This window comes from Dasypus novemcinctus, chromosome 24, assembly GCF_030445035.2.
Source record: "Dasypus novemcinctus isolate mDasNov1 chromosome 24, mDasNov1.1.hap2, whole genome shotgun sequence".
Lineage (NCBI taxonomy): Eukaryota > Metazoa > Chordata > Mammalia > Cingulata > Dasypodidae > Dasypus > Dasypus novemcinctus.
In genome coordinates, this window is record NC_080696.1 from 39,391,982 (window position 1) to 39,405,880 (window position 13,899).

Sequence of the window (13,899 nt, forward strand, 5' to 3'; positions counted from 1 at the left end):
GTAGGCTCCCAGGAGTTTCTTGAAGAATGAAGGAGGAGCTGTGTAAGCCTGGGCTTGGGAAGTAGGGAGTAGGGGCTGCGGACCTACTGTCCGTCTGATTGCAAATTGGCCCCGTGGGCAGAAATATCCGAAGATCATGTGTGGGTGGCCCAGTGTTCTCCCTGCCTTTCCCAGGAGCTGGGTAGGGCCCCTGGAGAGAGGTATATCCAATGCTCTCCCTTCAAGGCTCACAAACTGGGGCCTAGGGGAAGGAGCCAGTGGCAGGGCTGGGCTGGAACACGCAGTCCTCTGCAGTCGGAGGAGCTGAAGGGTGCTGGGGTGGTGCGGGGCACTTGAGTTGTAGCAGAGCTGCAGAGGGGGGAGAGCAGGGCTGCAGGTCCAGGCCACCCCGCAGCCCCGCTCAGCGCGTGTGCACAACTACAAACACATCTGTCCACAGACCCATCCCTAACCGGTGCCCACGCTCGCTGTCACACTTCCGGTTGTAATCTCCGAGGCACACGAGAACACACTTACATGCCCAGAGAGACCCTCAGAGACTGGTACCCGGGGTCCTCTGGAGACCTTTTCGCCAGCCTCCTCCCTGGTGGGGTGGGAACGCTGAGTCCCACGGAGGCCCTGCTCTGCAGGGGAGGTGAGGGCGCCCGGCTGTGGTGGGACGAGAGGCCCACTGAGGCTGAGTCACCCCTTTTGAATTAGAGATCCTCCCCCTCCCCCTTCCCCTCCCCCTCTCCTGCAGAGTCCTGCCGAGCGGGTGGCCTGGGGCCGGGCTGGCTAGGGTGGGGGGCAGCAGGGGGCGCGGAGGTGGGTCCCGAGGTACGGTCCCGCAGTGGCTCGGGAACTGCCAGTGTGGCAGGGGCCGGGAGGAGGTGGCCTGGGAGCCTGGGAGAGAGGGAGGGAGGGAGGCCGGCCGAGGGAGGAGGCGGAGGCAGGGGCAGGGCCGCCGGGAGGGCGGAGGCAGGCGCTGGCGGCGGCCGCCCCGGGGCTGGGCCGAGGCCGCGGCGGGGGCGGGGGCGGCCGCGCGTCGGGCGCCAGGCCCGGGGCTGTGGGCACGGTGCCCAGCCCCCGGCGCACGCCGAGCCGCCGCCGCCGCCGCTGCTGCAGTCGGCATCCATCAGCGGGCGGGGGTGTCGCGGAACAGGCTGCTCCGCAGAGCCCGCCGCGGCCCTGCGCTCCCGCCCCGCGGCCTGCGGGGCCCCGGAGGAACCGAGGGGGCCGGCCCTCGCCCTGGCGGCCCGACATGGGCACCCTCGGGCCCAGGTAGGCACGTGGAGGGAGGAGAGGCGGTGGTCCTGGGGGCTGGGGGCTTGACGAGTCTAGGCCCAGCCTCCAGCCCTGGGGGAGGAATGGGGGCGACGCGGGGGGAATTGAGTCTGCCAGCGTGGGGAAAGGCCCCTGCGGCTTGCCGGGAGGCCTGGCTCGGGGAGGAAGGGCCGGTGGGTGCTGGGCTCCCGCTGGCTGACCACTCCTGCTGCCTGCCAGGGCGGCCGGGGGCTTTCTGGACCTCTCTGCCCAGGCTTCAGGTGCTGTCGAACACGCTTTGGCTGCAGGCTGGGATGCTGGGGCACTCTAGCCCTTGTCCTCCTGCTCTGGTTCCAGACCTTTCCCCCTTCCAAGCTCACTTCTCTCCCACCTCCTTTCCAAGTCTCCCCAGGGTAGGGGAGTGGACCTTAGCCTTAGGACCTCTGTGGTTCTGGCCTGTCATTGTCCTGGCCAGCGGCTGCCCTCACTGATGAGAGGGAACGGACTTGTATCCCCTAGTTGTGACTGGCATCTTCCAGGGGCCCACAGGCTGGGGTCTTGGAGAAAGAGGTGGGGGGCCAAGTGTCTACAGTCACCAGGTTGCTTACTGGGTGCTGAGGCCAGTGGCTGGGGGTGCTGTGGTCCAGAGTGGCCGGTTCATGGGGACCTTCAGAGACGGGAGGTCTTTCTTCAGAAAGGAGTTCTGAAATTGCTGGTCTCTCTTAGCTGCTGGTCACCGTCCTTGCCTGCCCCCCACCTCCCGAGCTGCGTGGATGCTTTGGTGGGGAGCAAGAGCTCTGCCATGTGTCTGTGCCTTCACTTCTGGATGTGTATATCACCTCTGCACCTAAAGGTGGGAGGGTCAGAGGGCTGGATCTAGGATCTCTCTGGGCCATTCAAGGTCCAGCTGCTTCATCCTGGTCCCCCCTCCCCCCCACACATTAGGAGACTTTCAGAATCAGCAGCCGTTGGGCCAGGTCGAGAATCGGGAGCTTGGATGATGCCCGCAGAGTCACCCGGGAGACTCGGAGTTGCCTGTCCCAAGCAAGGGTGTGGAGAACAGAGGTGCTGTGTGCCCGCCTGCCCACCCATTCCTCCATATGGAGCCTGCGGCAGTGGCAGCCCGTGCCAGCCTCCCTCTGAGCCACCATGGCCAGGAAGCTCTGCCAGCTCCATGCGGAGATGGAGCTGGCTTCTGCAGGCCAGCCTGAGGTCAGGCCCGCCCGGCGACCCTGTGCAGTGTGCAGAGCGTGCTCCCAGGCCTTCCCAGGGGTACCCGAAAGCCCTCCTGGAGGGAGTCATGCAGGAAGCCTTGTTCCTACTAAAACCCTTCCTGGGTCTTGTGGCCCTTCCCTGGGCCTGGCTCTGTGAGTGTCTCAGAGGCGCCGTTCCACAGAACCCCAGCGTGACAGCGATACGCAGGCTCCCGTAGTCCTCCGTCAACACCGGAAGGCCGAGTGAGGCCTGCAGAGGAAAAGTGACCTGTCTGAGGTCCCATGGCCAGCACCAAGGGAGCCTGGTCGTCTGCCTCTAGGGGCCTGCTTCTCTGTTGCTCTGGCTGTCCCGTATGCCGGCAAAGCCCGGGGCTGGGCCTCATAGCCTGGAGCCAGAGGCTGCCCCTTAGGCAGGTCCGCTCGTTGGCCTCCCAGCCCTTGCCCTGGGTAGGTGAAGAGGCGAGGCCAGGGCTGCCGTGTAGATAGTGGACCAGGGCTGAGGGACAGGCAGCCAGTGGCCCTGGACCATCTTGGGAGTGTGCTGAGCCAAGAGCATGCTGGGTGCCCAGGGATGTTCTGGCCTGGAACCTCCAGGGGGCAGTGGAGAAGGTCTGGTACTAGGACAGGTGGAGGTGGGAAGTGCCTCTGTCTTGGCTCCCGCACGGACACTGCTGCATTGTGGCCCGGTTTATTAAAGGGTTGGTCATCTCGCTCTGGAGTATTGCCAGTGAGTACACAGAGGGATGGCGTTTTTCGAGAACTTGCTGTATGCCAGGCACTGTGGTAAGAGCTGGGTGTCCTCTCCCAGCAGCCCTGTCAGGTTTGTGCTGTTATCCACTTTGTACAGATGAGATGCTGAGGCACAGAGAGGCTAAGTGACTTGGCTAAGGTTCCACAGCTGGAAGGTGTGGGGCCGTCTGAGCCGGAGCCCCTCCCTCTGCCTGGGGCAGCACCTGGGAGAAGCAGGTTGGTGTGCCGGGCAGGTGGAGGGGGACAGGTCTGTGTGTTGGTCAGCCAAGGCGTGGCAGCCCGAGGACTGCTGTGGTCCTCCAGGGAGGATAGAGGGATGCTGGCTGGCGGTCCTTAAGGAAGGGCTGGCCTTCTGCCCCCGGCCAAGAGCCCCTAGCAGTGGGGATGTTCTAAACTCCCACCGGCTCTCAGGGAAAAGGGCCCTGCCACATTTGGTAGGACCTTAATGGCCAGAAACCACAAGCGTGGGAATGCAGGGACACCAGCTGGGAGTGTGCACAGAAGGCCTTATAGCCAGAGAACTGAGCCTGGGCGGGTGGGAGCAGGAGGCTGGTAAGTAAGAATAGTAACTGCTAACATTTATTGAGCACTTATTATATGCAGGAACTGTTTTGAGGGCTTCCATCTATACCTCATGCAGTCCCCACAAAACCCCAGGGAAGTGTAGGCATTCCTGTTCTCTTCATTTTACAGCTTGAGGGCTCTGAGACTTAGAGAGCAAGGCAGTTGCACAAGGTCACAGTAGGTTATGGGGGAGCGAGGACTCAAACCCAGGCAGTGGGGGTCAGAGCCCATGCTCTGATGGCCGCGGCAGGCAGCCTGCGGCTCCTTCTCAGAGGTCATGCTCACTTTTGTTCAATTTGAGAAATATTTCCTGAGTACTTCCTGCATGCCAGGCCCTCTGTGGTCTTGGGTGATGCAGAAAGGAATCAGATGCAGTCTAGCAGAGCCACTTACGGGACACAGGGGAGGTAAAGAGTGTGCTGTTGCATGTGCAAAGTTTGCATTCCTTCTTTGGTGATCCAGGAACAGCTCAAGGAGATGGGGGCCTTTGAGCTGGACTAAAGGCCAGGTAGGATTGATAGTTGTTGGGGGAAAGGACATCTCCTCCTCCAGATCAGAGGGGAATGAGACGGGGATGCATGTGAAGATGAGCTGGTGGTCTGGGGTGCCTAGAACAGATGGTGCAGTGGGTGGGAGTCAGGTTGTGCTGGGTCTTCTGTGAAGCTCTGGAATCCCCCAGTCCTAGGTTCCAGTCCCAGCTCTGCAGTTGACTAGCCATGTGGCCTTGGGTAAGACAGCCAGCGTGAACCTCGGTTTCCTCTTCTGTAAAGTGGTGAATGCATCTATCTCAGAAAGGTCACGTCATGGCTGTGGGCATGTAAAGCACCTACTGTGGTGCTGGAACATCCCTGGATTCCGCAAACATGGCTTCTCTCGCACCTTCCTTGTCTCTTAAATGTCAGGCTGGGGCATTTCAACCTGACTTGAGCTTGGAGGCTCCTGGAACCTTTGTGGGATTTTTTGGTCTAGTGAGGGACGTGACACAACTGTGCTTTATAGAAGGGTTCCCCTGGCAACTGGATGAGCCAAAAGGAAGGGAAGGACTTTGACCTTGCAGGGAAAGCTGTGTGGGCTTGGGGGGCTGAGAAGGGAGGAGGGCTGGGGAGGAGCAGCTTGGAGTGGGGAAGCCACAGAGGTCTGTATTTACTTTGAGGCCTGGTGAGTTTGAGATGAGGGGCATTCTCTGCAGCATCTTCTTTGTGCATCTGGCTTTTTCTTTCTTTTGAATTGTTTCCTTCGGATGAATCCCCACCAGAGCTTTCTCTATAATAGCAGCAAATTTGGACTAAGTGTCCAACAATAAGAAGATGATTGAGTACATTTTGGAACATCCATTGAATAAAATAATATGTAGCCATCAACTGCCACAGAAACACTCATCCCTGCAGCCTAGGAGCGGGCCACTTGCAAAGCTCATTTGCATCCTTGGCTTCATTCTCTGCTTTTGACCACCCCGTGCCAGAGGTGGGGCAGGTGTGAGATCCTTCCCATGCAAGAAGAGATTGAGGCTAGACTGTCATCAGCTTGAGGGCAGGGCTTGTGTTTTATTAGTTGTTGTAGCTCAGCTTCTAGTATGTGATTTGCAAATGCTTGTCGAGGGAAAGAGTGATTGAGTGAACAAAGCAGAGAAAAAGTGACTTGCCCAAAGAAAGACACGCAGGTGGTAAGGCAGACCCAGGACCTGGGCCTCTTATTCTCACCTGCCGCGTGCTTCTCACCTCCCCTCTCAGTACGTGCCAGGATCAGAGAGTGGAGAGGTTCCTAGCGTGGACGTGGGATACTCGTAGACTAGGGCACAAGTCTCGTTTCTTTTCTTACTAGCTGTGAGAACTTGGCAAATTAATCTTTTAAGCCTCAATTTTCCCATCTGTAATATGGATAATAAAAGTTCCTGCTTTTAAGGTTGTTATCAAGACTAAACCAGTTAAAGTCATGGTAACTAGCTCATAGTAAAGCACCCCATAAATATTAAGTACAATGATAAAGCTGATATGCTCACATGGAAATATTTCTGATATAATTCATGTTAAATGAAAAAAAAAAACCCTAAAACTATGAGTGCTCAGATTACAGTGGTATAAAATTAGGTATGCATGTCCACAGAGATGGGAAGAGAAGAGGCAAAGATAGAATGACAGCAGGTTTTATGGGAAGTAAAGACAACTGATTAAAAACGAATCTTTCTTAAACAGCATATTTATTTTTCCTTAGTTTTAATTACAAAAGAAATATGTGAAAAATTCAAATAATTCAGAAGTGCATTCTCCTGTGGGCTCCCCAGCCAAAATTCTACCCTCCAAAAGTAAGCAGTGAGGGCAGTGCAGTGTGTCTGTCTCCATTCAGGCTATTTGCTGTGTCTGCATAAACATGTGCAAACCAGAATGGCCACGCACTGCATATTGTCTTACAACTTGTGGTTTTCGTTTCACTGTATGTCAACATCTTTCCATGTCAGTACATATAAAATCTGTCTCAGCCATTTTCACAATAAGCATGCGATTCTTTTGTAATTAGTTCGTTTTTTTTTTTTAATTTTTATGGATAAATCTGAGTGAATTTGGCCAATCCCCTGTTGATGGGCGATTCTTTTGTAATTAGTTCGTTTTTTTAAAAATTTTTTATGGATAAATCCGAGTGAATTTGGCCAATCCCCTGTCGATGGTCATTTAAAGTTGTTTAACAATTTTTCTCTCTTCCAAAGATGCCCACAATGATCTATAATAGTGTTTAAACAATTCATGAAAGCAAGTGAGGGAAAGTCAGAGGCTGTGAGAGTGAGGTATCCTGCTTCTCCCTCCCCTCTCCCTCTCCCTCTCCCTCTCCTCCCTTTGCCTCTCCCTGCCTCCCTTACCAGTGGAGTCTGAGAGGACACTGAGGACTAGCCTGTTCTCAGAACGCCCTGACCCTGTCCCCCTCAAAGGGTAGGGATGTCCCAGAGAAGCCCCTTTCACTCATCCAGTCCAGGGCTCACCTGTGTTATTTTCCAATCCTAGTTTGGACACTGTAAGCTACTGCCTTGGCGTTGGCTGCTGCTTATGCCGAGTGTCCTTGGACAAGTTCTTTAGCTCCTCTGGACCTCAGTCTGTCCATCTGTCCATCAGAGCCATTACTGCCATTTACGGGGTGACTACGACCCATCAAACACCGTGCTAGAAAGGGCTTCGTGTGCATTCTCTTATTTAATTCTCACTAAATCCCTTTGAAATGTGTGTTCTCATTTTATAAGCTCAAACTGGTGCTCAGAGAGGTTAAGTCACTTGCCCACAGTCACCAAGTCAGCAGAGCCAGGATTCGAGCTCTGGGTGCAAAGCCCGTGGGGGTCGCCGCTCTTCCGGGGGTCTTCTCACGAAGGTCTGAGCAGTGAGGTCCGAGCGAAATGATCATTATAAAAGGACTTTTAAAACTGGAAAGCGCCCCCACACGTGGGAGGGGTCGATCCTGTGTTGATATTTCTATAGCCAGAGCAACGGTAGCTTTGGTTACATGGTTGCCAGTAAGCTGGAGGTCACGGGCAGTGTGGGCTGTGGCCGCATTGAGGGGGAAGAGCACTGGACTGCGAGCCAGCACACCTGGCTCCACTTGACCTGGCTTGCTGTGTGGCCTTGGGCCGCCAAGCTGACGGGGAATAAGCCACCCACCCGGTGTGGCCCTAGTGTGTGCAAACGAGATAAAGCCCATAGGGCAGCCTGCGTGGTGCTCGATCCAGAGGGTGGCCGCTGAGGGAAGATCCCCGCCTGCCTCCTGTGCAGTCATCAGTAGGTCCAAGCGGGAGGCTTGTCTCTTTTTTGGTTCTGTTACTCTGCAGATCTGGGCGTGTCATGTGGTCCCCAGCCCACACCTGCACATGAGTCCGCGGCTCTGCGGTGGCATGTGAAACCTTTGGGCAAGGAGCCAGGGCTGACGGGTGGCAACCTCACCCCGTTGCTTGGTTTTATTTAATGCGGTCCCCATGGGCACCGCAAGCCTCTGACAAATTGCCATCTCCTCCCTGGCACGTACAGACCTGAGTACCAGTAGGCATGGCCACGGGTCGCAGCTCCCGTTTAGCTCCCTCTGCCTCCATCGGTGGCCCTGGTGGCTGAGGGGCTGCTCCGGCCCTGGCTGGGAGGGAGGCACAAAGGCCCCAGGGGCCGGTCTCAGCCTGCCCCCACTTCCCCAGCATGTCACCCCAGGCAGTCATTTCATTCACATCGTCCAGAGATTGTCACTGGAGGAAGTGAATATTCCATCCAGGGGAAATCCTCGTGGGAAGGAACATCTCCAGTGACAGAGAAGAATAAGCCTAAGCAGTCTCTCTGTTTCTTCTTTTGATCCTTTTTTTTTCTTTTATGATTCCAAAACTAGTATACGTTCATAGAAGAAAGGAATGGGAAGATATGGAGAACCCACTAAAAGGGAAAAAAAAAGTCTGTGATTCCTTTCCTGAGAGAAAGCTATTGTTAACATTTCCTCATTCAGACTTAATAGTAATGAAGATAAGAACACCTAATGTTTCTTGAGCATTAACCATGTGTGAAGGCCTTTCCGTACGTGAGTTCATTCGTGTTCCCAGTATACCTGTGCGGTGTGCAGGATTATCGCTGTGAGTTTACAGATGAAGAAACTGATTCCGAGAGAGCTTGAGGGACAACGTTTCCCACATTGTTTTCCTTAACCACTTAGCTAGCACTGCCTCTTCCCGGGTCCCCTGCTGCCCTTTCAGATATAAATTTAGTGTCAGGAAGTTTATCAGTCATTTTTGGCAGAAAACAGAATTCTACTCAGATGGCGTGGGAACCAAAAAGGGGTGTTGAGGCACCCAGAAACCAGCACCAGTAGAAGCTGTTCGTGCCCCTCAGCCCGAATGAGCAGAAGGAGGGGATGGCTGGAGCCGAGCAAGAAGCTGTCGTCTTGGGGCTCAGCCACCTCCAGAACCACAGGGAGGGAGACTGGGCACTATATCCCCCAGCCACTCTCTCCTTCCGCCCTCTGATCTCCCATCAGTGCCTCCCATTGGCCAAACCCAATCAGAAGCCAGTGGGCCAGGCAGCTCAAGGGACAGTCCACAGGGGTCAGCCCCCAGGTCCATTGAGCAGGGCATGGATCTGGGGGTGTACGTGGAGACAAACAGCCCATGAGGCACAGTGCAGGGGGTTGGGGAGATGTGTGCCCTGGCTTCCCAAGAAAGAGAGAGAAGTTATCTTGGTAGCTGTGATGATTGAAAATGTCATTTGAAACAAAATGATCCCCTTTTTGCCTGGCATTCTCTGGATGTTTCCGTGTCTCTCACACTGTCCATCTCGTGCGCTCGCTCTCTCTGCTCCTTCCTACCACTACCTCTTCTGTCACCTGCCTGAGAATTCCGAAGAACACCTGGGCAAAAGTCATCAGTGTCCAAGTTTTAGTAAAAACAGCCTTGCTGCTTAGGGAGTGGTTGTGTGTGCCTTCCTACTGATCCGCGGCCACACATGTGTGTGTAAAGACATGCTCCCCTCATATGTGTCATAAACATACACCACTTACTCTGCTTTGTCTTGAGCATGACTTTAACTTTGCTGTTTCAAAGTCCTTTCATTCTCTGTAACATGGCACTACTCCGAGTGGGAGGACAGGACTCTAGTCCCTGTTTGACAAATGAGGAAACTGAGGCTCAGAAAGGCAAAATGACTTGCCCAAGGCCCATCAGATAGGAAGCGGCAGCACTTAAACACAAAGGAGTGGTTCATACACAGGGCTCTTCCCCAGTGTATTTGTCTTCAGTCTTGGGAAGTCTTTTCTCGGCCACTCTCACTCTTGGGAAAATTTAGTACAGGACAAGCTCTTAGGGCTGCTGAAATGTGTAGTGGGAAGGATTCTGGAGTCAGAAAGCCCCGGCCCAGTTTTATGACCTGGGCAAATCAGTCTGCCTCTTGGAGCCTGTGTGTTCTCATTGGCAAAATGAGGACAATAATTCCAGGAGTTTTGAATGGAAAAGTCGGGTGCTTATGGTCTGATGTCATCAAGGGAGTCTGGCTGGCTGGCAGCCAGAAAGCCTCCCGCGGTGAATGCAGCCCAGGTCCCTGCTCCCAGGTGGGTAGATTTAGAAGTTGTCTCACTGGTGTTCCATCCATCCCTCATCCATTTTTCCATCTACCCATCTGTCCGATGCCAGACTCCCTGGGTTTGGATCCTGGCACTGCCATTTCCTAGCTGTATGACCTTGGGAAAATTACCTGACTTCTCAGTGCTTTGGTTTCTCTTTTTATAAAATGGAGATGATAAGTGTTCCTATCTTAGAGATTATTATGAGGATTAAATAAGTTAATTGTTGTGAAGGAATTAGCTCACTGCCTGGCAAATAGCAAACTCTATTGACGTAGCTTTGTTGTTTCCCAAGGACAGTGCTAAGCCTTGGGGATCATGGCAAATCAGGTAGGTAAAGGTTCCGATTTTAGAGTTTATATTCTAGAGGAAGAATAGAAACAGACAAGCAAATCAGTCTATAAAAGATGGTTTCAGTTTTTGACAACTGCTATGAATAAATCCCAGCATGCTGTGACCAAAAATAAATAAATAAAATGTGAGGCAGGGTGGTCACAGGGTGTGGAGAGTGAGAGCCGAAGGGTGAGAGCTGCCGTGCTGAGAGACGGGACCAGCTCCCTGTCCACCTAAAGGCAGCAGTGAAGACAAAGGCCCAAGGCTGGGATGAGCTCGGCAAGGTTCAGGAATAGGCAGAAAGCCAGTGGGACAGGCTCATAAGTGACGGTGGTGGGGCAGGAGAGGTCCAGGCAGTGGTGGGAGCTGAGGCTGAAGAGGTGGGCAGGGCCAGATCATGCAAGGATCTGTAGCTTTGATAAGGAGTTTGTATTAATATTTTATTTTAATGGAAAGCCATTGGAGGTTTTCAAGAGGGCACCCATTTGGAAACGGTTTTGAATAGATCCCTGTGACTGCTCTATGGAAAATCAACATGAGGAGGACCAATTGGCCACACAGAGACCACGGAGGAGGCTAAGGCAGCCATCCAGGCACGGATTGATAGTGGCTTGGACCTGGGGAGTGGACATGAGGGTGGAGAAAAAGGAACAAATCTGAGTTACTGGAACTCAGAGATGCTGACTCATATTAACCCTAGTTGGAAAGTCTGATGTATAAACCAGATGGCGTTGATAAATTTCTAATGTATGGTATAACTGCCAGGCCAAATGGATATTGCCTCAGCTGGACGAGGACACCCTCTCCCTGCAGGCCACCAGATAGAAGGCCGCTCTGTGCCCCTGGAGGAGGACGAGCCGGGGAGCCAGATGGCAGCTGCACCGTTGAAGAGTATCAGATGCTGACAGCTTGCTAGGCCAGCCCCAGCCCAGGCCAGGCGAGCGTCCCGGGCCCGACGGGGACCTCTCCTCCAGACGGGGCTGGAGTGGGCTCTGTCGGCATTTGCCTCTCTGGCTGACCTTCCCCTTTTCTAATCCCGTGCATTCTGCTGGTTATACATCAGTGTCATCAGTCTGGCCCTGCTGGCGTCTGTCAGAACCTCTCATTCTCCGTCCATCCTGGCCGGGCACAGCTGAGCTCCGGGTTCTCCCACCACCCTCACTGCAGCTCCTCATTGCGGCCCATAATTGTAGGCCCTGCTTCTCAGGGTCGTTTTACTGGGTGTGCTCATGCTGAGTGCTCTCCGTGTGCTATTTTTCTGAGTCTCCTTCCCTACCTGGTGAGCGAGGGAGGAATAGTTCCAGTTTATGGAAGGGGCAGCTGAGGCTCAGAGACGTGAAGTCACTTGCCAAGGCCACAGAGCAAGGAAACTTGGGAGTGGGGTGCCAGGTCCAGGTCTGCTTGACCCCACAGCCTGTGCCCCAAGCTCTGAGCCCTGAGCAGAGGGTCCCTGCCCGGCTGCCCTGCCAGGGGTCCGTGAGTGGCTGCTGTCGTCCCCGGCCTGGGAGGGGCCTGCAGCGGCCCTCTGAGGGTGACTCCGGCAGAGTGACAGTTCTGGCTCTGCAAGGCTGCCTGCAGCAGCGCCAGCTCCTTCGCACCTCCCCAACTCAACCCGTCCCTCCGCCAGTCCGTATGGGCTTCGCATTCTGGGGTGTCAGGATTTCGAGGTCTCCTGTCACCTGCATGGCCCCACTTGTTCTCACCTCTGGGCCTTTGCCCATGTGGTGATCTGCCCCCAAACCCTTCCCACCGTCCCCTGACTAAATTCTCCCTTTTTTCAAACCCTCACTCCACCTCGGTGTGCCCCTTTCCCACCCCCTCAGCCTTGGTAACTCTGGCCGCACCGATCCCAGGGCTCCTCACGTCTGAGAGGCTGAAGCTGAGGCTGGCAAACCTAAACGATCCTGCTGGGTGCTGAGCATCGCCCCCCCGTCTTGGCCGCGAGCGCCCCAGAAGCCAGCATGTGCTTTCCTCCCCGCGCCCCTGCAATGGCCGTCCTGGCCACCATCGGGCCCTGTCAGTCGGTGCCACCCCAGGGCCTGGGCAGAAGCCAAGAGCAGGCCTTCCGTGGCCTGGTGAGGGAACCGTGCTGTTGGCCCCAAACTTGTGAACGAAAGAAGAATTTCCTCGTAGGTTTAAAAAATAATAATGTTATTTCTTCCTCTCATTCATTAAAAAATTTATTTTTTAACCTCTAGTGTTTTTCTAATCATTCAAGGGATCTCCAAGTATAGTGGAAAAATCAAGAACTACAGCTCAACAGTAAAAAGAAAAGTAGACTCTACTCCTGCCACCAGAGATAACCATAGTTAACACTTGGCTGACTTTTCTTTATGTGTCTAAAAGTCTTGTGTGTTTGTAATATATATAATGTAAAATTTGCGCTGTTAACCATTTTTAAGTGTACAGTTCATCAGCGTTAATTACACTCACAGTGTCGTGCTACGGTCACCACCGTCTAGTTCCAAAAGTTGCCAGCACAGAAACTTGGTACCCAGTGATCAGTAACTCCCCATCTTTCCTCCATGGGAGTTTCTGCACCGTCGTATGTTCGTTGTCTGTTTTATTGTTTGGCACCACCGGTTTTCCTCTAAGGAGGGGATGAACCATCTTTTATGTATCCAGCCCCCAGACCTGGGTTCTGTGGGGCTCATGCCAGCGCCTTGGCTTTCAGCTTGGGCCTCAGTGCTTTCTCCTCCAGGGGGATTTGGTTGGGATGTGTTGGAGGCAGCAAAGCACCGTGGGACCCGGACTTCGGATCTGGGGAGTCAGGAGGCTGGGTGGGAGGGGAGTGGGCGGGAGGAGCGGAGAAGACCTGTGGGAGGAAATGTCTGTCGCTCAAGCCCCTTTTGCTCTCTGGGTCTCGCCTGTAAAAGAAAGGAGTGGATTTGGTTACTGCAGAAGATGCTTCCAGCTCCTCTCAGCTATGGTTCTGGTGCCGAGAGGCCTTTGCTGCCAGCAGGGCAGGGGAGGACTGGATTGTTCATTGAAGACGGCTCTCCGGCTGTTTCCACAAAGCCTGAGGCCTGGAAGAGGTTCCGAGAGGACGGGCTGGGCAGAGGGGAAGAGAGTGGAAGTGGCAGAGCCTTGGGCTGCCTGGCCCATGAGTGCCTTGTGGTTTCTGCTTCTAAGCCCAAAATGCACAGCTAGTCTGTGCAGTCTTTTATGTTTTTCTTTCCTTCTTTCTTTTTTAGCAAAATTAAGTCGTTATTTAAGCGTCCGTGCCTGTGGACCGTCCCTGGCACCACAGCCGCTACCTGGAGTAAGGCTTACAGGGCCCCTGAGCCCGGCAGGCTGTGGACGCCCCTAGACCAGCTCTTGTTGCTTTGCCTACCGCCACAGGTCTGCACTTATTGTCACATAAGCGACCGGAAGCCTTTATTTCACTCCGGCTTTGAGTTGTAGGAAGGCCAGTTACTGCCTTAGTGGAAAGCATTTCTGGGGGAGGATGAGCAGTGGGCCTCGCCTCCCTCCTGGCCCAGCTCCTTAGTGTACACCAGGCTCCCGTCTACAAAGCCCCTACTCACTGGCCACTCTGTGGGGTCAGAGGACATTTGTGCCTTGCCCAGGGCCGTAGAGCCCTTGTGTGGCTGAGGGGGCACTCGGGGCCCCTGACTTTTGCCCCGTGCTCTTTCCTTTGGATGGAGCTGCTAGCACTGGAACGCAGGGAGAGGAACTGAAGAATAAAGGAGGTGTGTGGGGGAGGGTGGGGGACCTGCAGTCTCCAGGGGGTAGC

The 13,899-nt window shown here is 54.5% G+C and overlaps 1 protein-coding gene across 50 annotated transcripts in view; it reads left to right on the top strand.

Annotated features, from left to right (window-relative positions):
• Positions 1–13,899, top strand: part of EPB41L1 (erythrocyte membrane protein band 4.1 like 1) — a 117,938-nt gene that overhangs the window by 50,729 nt on the left and 53,310 nt on the right. For 15 of the 50 annotated variants that reach the window (XM_071211671.1, XM_071211678.1, XM_058287023.2 and 12 more), the window contains exon 1: positions 1,040–1,260. The exons of 27 other annotated variants lie outside the window; for them this stretch is intronic. The gene's annotated coding sequence lies outside the window, so the exon portion shown is untranslated. Of the gene's footprint in view, positions 1–1,025; positions 1,261–13,899 lie in introns of those variants that run through there. 8 more of the 50 variants (XM_058287010.1, XM_058287019.1, XM_058287004.1 and 5 more) reach the window with 5 other exon arrangements.